Below are 10,654 nucleotides of genomic sequence, written 5' to 3' on the forward strand. Positions count from 1 at the left end.
CGTTAAAAGGCAACAAATCTTCCCCAAACCAGCCACAGTGCCCAATCAAATTCCACCTTTTAAATAAAAGACAACATGTTCCTTGAATATTTTCCTGCATCTTAACATCTCCCGAAAATGTACATAGTAATCTCCATAGATTTCAAAGGATTTTAATCAGATCAAGAATTGCTCATAATGAGATATTACATATAATTATGTAACTCCACATCTCTGTTGCACCTTTTCCACAATTGTTGGGGCCCGTCCAAATTGTTGCATTGTTCAAGTTCATACGCGCAATTGCACATGTTCAACATTAAAGTTCAGTTAACATTATTCAACTTTAATCCTATAATTATTTTAAAGCTTTTTTCAACCTTGCCATCGTTAAATGGTTCATAACCATTGAGCTGACCGACAAGATTATAATGTCGCCTTGTTTAATTTTGGTGGAATCATCTCCGGGCCATGGAATAAAAAAAAGCTCGTACGCAATTCCGCCACACATGCCATTTTGTATCTTTATTAAATTTTATTGTCTGATCTTTGCAGTTTGTAGTTGGTCGTCGGGCTTTTCGTTGTGTTCAGTGGTTTTCTGTTTTCTTGTATTTCCTTTTTTGGAAGTGATGAAAATGTTTCTTCAACATGCAATGCCCATTAAAAGTGTTGTTGTCCAGCAGACGCAGCAACAATCTCAGCGAAATAAAATATGAAGATCTCCAACGTTTACGAAAGGAAAGAACGAAAATCCTTACAATTATTTGTTAATCCACCGCAGAATCCACCTGCCCTATTAACCAACAAAAGAGGAGTACAGATTTCAGTTAATAGCTTCGTGTAACTCCTTTAACTTCCTCAGGTGTACCAGCCAAAAGGTTTCGCACACCCTCTGGTCGACATTCAACTGGTTGTGGTATATGAGCCATGGCATGGAGAAATTGACTAAAAAAGAATTTCAATATGAGCTAGAATTTTTATGTCAATTTAATATAGTTATGAAAAAAAATGTTTACTTGGCCCACAAAAAAAAAACAAGTGAAAAGGCGTTAAGTTCGGCCGGGCCGAACTTTGGATACCCAGAACATCGGGTAAAATTAATAATTTCGGCGAAATAGGACAACAAATGCGTCTTTTATGGGTCCAAGACGTTAAATCGAGAGATAGATCTTTATGTTAGCTATATCTAAATCTGAACCGATCAGGGCCAAATTAAATAAGAATATCGAGTAGCCATACACAACTCACTCTCCCAAATATCACCAAAATCGGATAATACAATAAATGTGACTTTTATGGGTCTAAGACCTTAAATCGGCGGATCGGTCTATATAGGGGCTATATCGAGATATAGTCGGATATAGCCCATCTAACAACTTAACCTGCCTATGGACAAAAAAAGAATCTATGCAAAGTCTCAGCTCCATATATCTATTTTTAAAGATTTCAGCAGACAGACGGACATGGCTAGATCTTCTTAGATTTTTACGAGGATCAAGAATATATATACTTTATAGGGACGGAAATGGATATTTCGATGTGTTGCAAATGGAATGACCAAATCAATGTACCCCAATCCTTCAGTGGTGGGTATAAAAATGTCATGACGACCTAGAATATAAAAATATAAAGATTTAAGAGCCATAGGAAAGTTTTTCAAAGAAAAAAAACATGAAATTCAGAAAAATTAATGACATTTTTATTGGAATCGGTAATACGTTCCATATAATTAAATGTATGTATTTAATGTAATGAAAATTGTTCATGCAAATGTTGACCGTGACTGCTCCTCAAATGGTCCATCCACTTGGTCCATTTTTGGCATACTCTTTCCAACATGTCGGCCGGTATCTCAAGTATAACTGCTTCAATGTTGTCTTCCAATGCGCAAATTGAAGGCTTGTCTCTATAGATATGAGCTTTAACATAGCCCCACACAAATAGTCTAAAGGCGTTAAATCGCACGATCTAGGCGCCAATTGACCGGTCCCGAACGTGAGTTAAAATGATCTCAGACCTCGCGTCTCAATAAGTCCATTATTACACGTGCTGTGTGGCATGTAGCATCGTCTTGTTGAAACCACATGTCATGCAAGTCAAGCTCTTGCATGGGCAAACAAAAGTTGGACATCATCTTATGGTAACGCTCACCATTCACAATTACGTTACGATTCGCTTCATCTTTAATGAAGTACGGTCCAATGATACCACCAGCCCATAAACCGTACCAAACTGTGACATTTTCTGGATGCATTGGTAGCTCTTGCAATGCTTCTGGCTGATCTTCACCCCAAAATAGACAATTCTGTATATTTACGTACCCATTGAGCCAAAAATTAGATAAAACAAGTAAAAGCGTGCAAAGTTCGGCCGGGCTGAATCTTATATACCTTCCACCATGGATCGCAATTGTCGAGTTCTTTTCCCGGCATCTCTCCTTAGGCAAAAAAGGATATAAGAAAAGATTTGCTCTGCTATTAGAACGATATAAATTAAATTATATGTTGGAGACCTTTGTAAAATGTCAGCCAATTCGAATAAGAATTGCGCCCTTTGGGGGCTCAAGAAGTAAAATAGAGAGATCGATTTATATGGGAGCTGTATCAGGCTACAGACCGATTTAGACCATAATAAACACGTATGTTGATGGTCATGAGCGGATCCGTCGAGTCCTATTACGGCGGGGTATATTCAGAAGTCAGAGAATGTATGGACAATGTCTATGAGGAAACACTAGAAGTACTCGTTGATACACATTTCCCAGGAAATTCTCCAACAGACAACATAGCGCCAGAAAAGGTTGTCATTGGTATGCATTCGTCGGAGGTTGTTGGGGAAATTGTGTATGAGCCGAAAATCCTTTGGGCGATAAGAAGTTTCGATTCTTCAGGCCCTGATGATGTATCACCGGTTAAATTACAAGCTGTGTCTGATAGACTGGTTCCTTGACTAAAGGATTGTTTCAGCATGTCATTTATACCTGCGGGATGGAGGGACACAAAGGTCATTTTCATTCCGAACCTTACCACACGAAGGCGAGGGGTCCTCTCGCTGTCAAGGAATATACAATGGTAGTATTTCTTGATATTGAAAGTGCTTTCAATAATGTAAAACCGACGCCACTGGAGCTAGAGTTTTAAGGAATCAACTCTACCGTAAGAAAGGTAATTAATAACTTACTAAAAGATGCATTACGGCAGGCTTGGGATTTGTGGATCTAAAAAGATGGGTCAGCAGAGGAACTCTTCCAGCAGGTGTATTGTCTCCTCTACTTTGGAATATAGCCATTACCAATATATTATTGTCTCTGGTAAAAAAAGGTGTAAAAGTGGTCGTGTATTCTGATGACGTAGCTAATGGGGTTAGAGGAAAGTTTCCCAGCACTCTAAGAGTTATACTTCAGAAAGCTCTATGTGCAACAGCGAAGTGGGCAACCGAAAATTTACTAGGCATAAATCTTCTTGGGAGAAAAGAATGTTTCATTTACAGAAAGCCCAAAATACCAATACACCTGCGCCATTGGCAAAAGTTGGGGATTAAACCGCGCGACATGCACTGGGTATATAAAACAGTTGTCAGACATATATACAGCGGACCCTCCCCCTTACCCTAATTTTCAAAAACGCCAGATCTCGGAGATGGGTGGCGCGATTTAAGCGAATTTTGTGTACCGTCTTATAGTAGCCTAAAATCAAAATTTTTTTATATATATTTCGGATGGGGTACTTAGGGGGCCGCCCCACCCCATAACCAACTAAATATATTTATAACAATCACGACAATATAGGAATTAAATGAAAGGTATTTAAGATTAGAAAACGTATTTGATATCCAATTGTTGAACCAAGTGTTTTGGGATCACCCCAATCCCCAAAACACCCCTAAATCGGACATATTTACCCACCATGGCAATATGGGACTAAAATGAAAGGTATGTAGGAGTAGAATACAAATTTTGGTATCCAAATGTGTGATCAAGTTTCTGGGGGTCCAGCCTTTCCCCGAAACACCGCCAAACATGACTTATTTACTGACCATGGCAATATTGGGCTTAAATAAATGTTATTTGGTGTAGAATACGAATTTGATATCCAAAATTGGGGTCCACCCCTTCCCCTAAACACCCCGCAAACATGACTTATTTAACTGACCATGGCGATATGAAGCTTAAATAAAAGATATTTTAGTCTACTTAGAATACGAATTTGATATCCAAATGTGGGACCAAGCATTTGGGGGGCCGTCCCTCCCCAAACCATCGCCCAAAGAGGACGAATTTACGACCATAGCAATATGGGGCTCAAATGAATTGTCTTTGGGAGTAAAGCATGAATTTAATATCAATATTCGGGAAAAGTATCTATGGGGCCACCCCACACCCACAAACCACCCAAATAGGAAATATTTGCTGACTATTGCAATATGAGGCTCCAATGAGAGGGTTTCTAGAGTGGAACACGAATCCGATATCTATTTTCAAGGCCAACTCACTGAGTGGCCGCCCATCATCCAAAACACCCCCAAGCCGGTCATGTTTGCTGACTATGGAAATATGGGGCTCAAATTAAAGGTATTTGGGAGTAGACCACGTATCTGATATCAACATTAGGGACCAACTGTCTAGAGGATGTCGCACCACCATAACAACCCCCAAATAGGACGTATTTGCTCACCAAGACAATTTGGGTCTTACAGAGAGTGGAATTAAATATTTATATTTTTTAGGGCCAATACCAGAAACTGGACATATTTGCTGACTTTTGCAATAAGGAGTTTGAATGAGATTAAACAAGTAAAAGCGTGCTAAGTTCGGCCGGGCCGAATCTTACATACCCTCCACCATGGATCGCATTTGTCGAGTTCTTTTCCCGGTGTCTCTTTTTAGGCAAACAAAAGGAAGGGAAAGGCTTAAAGAAAAGAATCGCTATGCTATTGGAGCTATATTTAGTTATGGTCCGATTCGGAGACCACATTAGAAGTCATTGTGTAAAATTTCAGCCCTATAGGGGCTCAAAAATAAAATAGGGAGATCGTTTTATAAGCGAGTTGTATTAGGTTATAGACCGATTCAGACCATATTTGACACGTATGTTGAAAGTCATGGGAGAAGCCGTTGTACAAAATTTCACACCAATCGGATAAGAATTGTACCATCTAGAAGCTTAAGAAGTTAAGACCCAAGATCGGTTTATATGGCAGCTATATCAGGTTATGGACCGATTTCAACCATACTTAACACAGCTGTTGAAAATCATACAAAAACGACAGCCAAATCGGATAAAAATTGCGTCCTGTAGTGGCTCAAGAATTCAAGATCCAAGATCGGTTTATATTGGCAGCTATATCAAAACATGGTCCGATATGGTCCATTTACGATACCAACCGACCTACACCTATAAGAAGTATTTGTGCAAAATTTCAAGCGTCTAGCTTTACTCCTCCGAAAGTTAGCGTGCTTTCGACAGACAAACGGACGGACGGACATGGATAGATAATATAAGACATAAAATGTCTGAGACGAATATTTCGGGGAGTTACAAACTGAATGACGAAATTTGTATTCCTTCATCCTACGGTGAAGGGTATAAAAACGAATTATATATCCAAGGCCAATGGCAATATGGGGTTCAAATAAATGATATTTAGATATATGAGAATAGAGGACGTTGCAGGTATATGTTTCGGGCTTAGTGTTTGAAGGACCACCCAATCTCCAAAACACCCCTAAATCGGGCATATTTACCGACCATATCAATGTGGAGCTTAAATGAAAAGTATTGGAGGGTAGAGAAAGAACTGATACCCACTTTCGGGACCAATTTTCTGGGGATCTATCCCTTTCCCAAAATTCCCCACAAACAGCAATTTTTTTAGTGACCATCGCAATATGGGGCTCAAATAAAGGTATTTGAGTGTAGAATACGAATTTGTTATCCAAAAGTAGGACCATGTATTAAGCGCATCACCCCTTCCCAAAACACCCTCCCAAGGCTAAAAATTTTAGACCATGCCAATATGTGGTTCAAATGAAAATTATTTTAGATTAGAAAACGAATTTGATAACCAATTTTTGGGGCCATGTGGTTGGGGAACGCCTCATCGCGTAAACTCCTTTTAAACCCATGGCAATATGGGGTTTAAATAAATGGTATTTGAGAGAAAAGCACGATGCAAATATTTTTTCAGGGCCAAGTGGCTGGGTAACCACCTCACCCACAAAAACACCGCCCTGGTCCCGCTCCGCTGCGCCTTCTTTTATTGTACTTTATATGGAGCAGAATATATATATATATATATATATATATATGTGTGAGAAAAGAGCACGATACTGACATATTTTCAGGGCTTAGATTGTGGGGACCATCCTACTCCCCAAAACACCCCTGAATCGGGCATGATGGATATTGGGGAGTAGAGCACGAAATTGATACCCACTTCCGGGACCAATTTTCTGGGGGTCTATCTATTTCCCAAAATACGCTACAAAGATCAATTATTTAGTGACCATTGCAATATGGGCTCAAATAAAGGTATTTGGGAGTAGAATACCTATCTGATATCCAAATGAGGGACCAAGTATTTGGGAACCACCCCTTCCTCTAAACACCTCCTATAGGGTAACAATTTACCTACCATGCCATTATATGGACCTAATGAAAGGTCTTTGAGATTGCAAATAAAAATGTTGCCCTTGAAAATTCCGCTGAGGAACAGGGACAAACTTCTCACATGTCAATGAGTGCCGCAGTGCGACACCGCTTTGGAGAGAAGTTTTACATGGCATAGTACCTCACAAATGTTGCCTGCATTAGGAAGGAAAACCAACGCTGAAAATTTTTTCTGATGGTTTCGCCAGGATTCGAACCCAAGCGTTCAGCGTCAAAGGCGGACATGGTAACCTCTGCGCTACCATGGTATTTGAGATTAGGAAACCAAAAATTGTTAACCAATTTTGGACCCAAGTGTTGGGGGACGCCTCATCCAATAAACTCCCCTTAATCCAATGGCAATATAGGGTTTAGACAAATCGTATTTGAGAGAAGGGCACAATGCCAATATTTTTTTCAGGGCCAAGTGTCTAGGGGACCACCTCACCCCCGAAAACACCCCTAAATGGGACATCATGAGAATATCGGTCTGAAATAAAGTCTTTTATGAATGGAGTACATCTAACATCCAAATTTAAATGACATTAAACCCTCCGAGGGATTTTGTACTCAAAGCTTAATATCTTAAATTACATGATGGTCCATCATCTGCTTCCCCATAGAAATTGCTCATATATTAATTCCTACCAACAATATCACAGGCCAGTTGCCAGTGAAGTTCATCGACAACAATAACAACAAATATCAAAATACCAACGACGTTGAAATTTTAATGCTAATTTGAAAACATGTTTTAATAAGTGACCGAAAAACAAAAATAAAGCAACAACAAACTCATAAAAGCTCAAACCACCTGCAATGGACGTTATAAAACACTCTATACATTCGGTGCCGTAACACGCAGCAGCAGCAACCTGCTCATATAACAGCGTCCTCTGGTAAAACACAAAGTTATCCCCAGACACTGAAAGTCAGACACATTGCTTCAAACCACATAATGATATCAAAGTCGATACGCTCGATAAACTTCCCAAAATAAAAGAGAAGAAACACGTTTCGCCGTCTTTTAAATGACCACGAGAGCCGTAAAAAACGCAAAACGCGACGAATAACAGCGTGAACAAATGCGTACCCAGACAGCAGCTCATAGTTGAGTCTTTTTCGTAGAATTGTTTAGTGATCACTGAAGTGCTTTAGTAGTCACATTTACCTCTCACCCATGGAGCAACACATTATTATGCACCTTTGTGGCCTAACCATTGTAGAGAACGAAGACAAAATCACCACCAATTCGATATGGATGGTGGTCTCCTATACTTGGCGCAGACCTTAAAATAAACAGATTAAACAGCAGTAAATGTCTGTTTCTATTGTACACTGTAAGGTCTATTTCAAAATATGGACTTTTAAAGATTGATTTAAGATAAAACAAATAAAAATCATGTTAGGTTAATCTAGGTCGATTTTTTTTGCCCGATTTTATAGCTAGAAACTTAAGTAGGATAAATCTTGAGATCGGATTATATGGGAGCTTAATCAGGACTATTGTACTGATGATTAGTCTAGTCAATCAAATCGAATCTGTTGTCTGGCAATGTCATCAGTAATCAAAAAAGATCCTTCATTTCTTGTAATGTTCATTTTCTTGGTTAAATTAACTCTACTCTTTCCCGCGTTGGGGGAAATAATAACACAAAAAGTATAAATTTCCTGCTAAAAGGCACCAGCTCTACAAGTCAATATATAACAACTTTATTCTTAAGCAAAACAAAACCATTAAAATAACCACCACTTTATGCCTTGCTGCACAGCTTCGATGTGGTATATATATATATAAATATATATATATATATATATATATATATATATATATATATATATATATATATATATATATATATATATATATATATATATATACATACATATATATATATATATATATATATATATATATTTATATATATATATATATATATATATATATATATATATATATATATATATATATATATATATATATATATATATATATATGTGTCCTTTATTTACAACTAGAGTGTATAAAAATATTACAAAAATAAGTAAATACGCATTAGGTTCGACCGGGCAGAACTTTGAAAACCACATAAGGCACGGATGTCGAAAAGGCACGACAGCTAAATCAATACCTTAAATCGAGAGATCGGTCTATATGGCCGCTCTATCCAAATCTAGACCGACCTGAGCCAAACTGAAGAAGAATCTCGAGGTACCTAATAGAACTCACTGTCTCAAATTTCAGCAAAATTGTATAATAATAAATGTGGTTTTCATGGGCATAAGACTTTAAATCGGCAGATCGGTCTATATCGGATCTATATCAGGATAAAGTCCGATATAGCCCATCTTCGATCTTAACCTGTCTATGGACAAAAAAAGAATCTGTGCAAAGTTTCAGCGTAGCGTGATTTCAACAGACACACGGACATGGCTACATCGTCTTAGTTTTTATGACGATCAAGAATATATATACTTTTAGGGTCGGAAATGGATATATTGATGAATTGGAAACGGTATGACTAAAGGAATATACTATCATTCCTTGCAATTTTTCATTTGAACTACGGCCTGGCCGGAAAATTCGAAATATTTGTTGTAGGCAGCGATTAATAAAAACTTTGATTTGAGGGTAGTCGTTTGTGTCAAGCTCCAAATTGTGCAGCCATATAATAGAATATATTTCACATTACTATTGAAAATTCTGACTTTTGTCTTATATGATATATCACTGCATCTTCAAAATTTGTTGAGCACTTCAAGCCTTGTTAATACGTACGCGGATGTCTGATTCTGATTCTCCATCCTTTGTAATTTTGCTGACAAGAAAACAGAATTGGTCAAGATCTTCAATGCAATGGCCGTTTATAGTGAGTGGAGTCATATCTATCTTCATCAACTTGGTCATAACTATGATAATTTTCAGGCCTTCTTTGGCAGAATATCCAAACAAGAGTTCCAATTTTGCTTTCATTAGATCAAGGCGATGAAAAAAGAGCATACGAAGTCTGATCAAAAAATTACCGTTGTTTTTAATTATTTCAAAAATATTTATTTATTTATCAATAAAGTCTTATCACCTTTACATCAGATATTTTTTTCCAATTTTTTCCTTCTTTCAAATCCTTGCAACACTTCTTAAACGCGCTTTTTATTTATACAAAACTTAATGCAGTTTCTTTGATCCATTTTATCGAATAGTTAAAAATCGAAAAGCTCACCAAAATACGACTAACCTATTTATCTGTCAATAACAAACTGACAACCCAAAATGGCTGATATTACCAACAAATATTACAGACACGTGCACTAACGTAACAGAACAAAATACGAATATCGAACACACGTAAATCACGATATTTTAAAATAACGGCTATTTTTATACCCTCCACCATAGGATGGAGGTATACTAATTTCTTCATTATTTTTGTAACTCCTCGAAATATTCGTCTTAGACCCCATCGTGATAACATTTTAAGTCGATCAAGTCCATATGTCTGTCGAAAGCACGATAACTTTCGAAGGAGTAAAGCTAGCCGCTCGAAATTTTGCTCAAATACTTCTTATTAGTGAAGATCAGTTGGGATTGTAAATGGGCTATATCGGTTCATGTTTAGATATAGCTGCCATATAAACCGAACGTAGATTTTGACTTCTTGAGCCAATATTCTTAACCGATTTGGCTGAGATGTTTTGTTGTTTTTGGTGGTTTCCAAAACCTGTGCTAAGTATGGTTTAAATCGGTCCATAACCTGATAAAGCTGTCATATAAGCTGACCTGGGGTCTTGACTTCTTGATCCTCTATAGGGCGATTTGGATGAAATTTTGTACAACGGTTTCACCCCTGACCTTCAAAATACGTGTCAAATATGGTCTGAAATGGTCTATAGCCTGATACAGCTCCCATATAAACCGAATTCGAATGAGATTCATTGTAACATTTTCAAAATGACTTCTACTATGGTCTCCAACATTTAATTCAATAATGGTCCGAATTAAGGATCCCAATGTCAACTTTCGCCCAATC

The 10,654-nt window shown here is 37.6% G+C and overlaps 1 long non-coding RNA gene across 1 annotated transcript; it reads right to left on the reverse strand.

Annotated features, from left to right (window-relative positions):
- Positions 1–261: 261 nt before the first annotated feature.
- On the reverse strand, positions 262–9,850 carry LOC106095107 (uncharacterized). Its single transcript, XR_001222690.2, has 3 exons — positions 9,707–9,850; positions 9,406–9,634; positions 262–924 (listed from the first exon to the last, which is right to left on the reverse strand). It is a non-coding gene; the product is annotated as an uncharacterized LOC106095107 (long non-coding RNA).
- Between the last annotated feature and the right edge of the window lie 804 nt (positions 9,851–10,654).

Source organism: Stomoxys calcitrans, chromosome 1 (assembly GCF_963082655.1).
Source record: "Stomoxys calcitrans chromosome 1, idStoCalc2.1, whole genome shotgun sequence".
Taxonomy (NCBI): Eukaryota; Metazoa; Arthropoda; class Insecta; order Diptera; family Muscidae; genus Stomoxys; species Stomoxys calcitrans.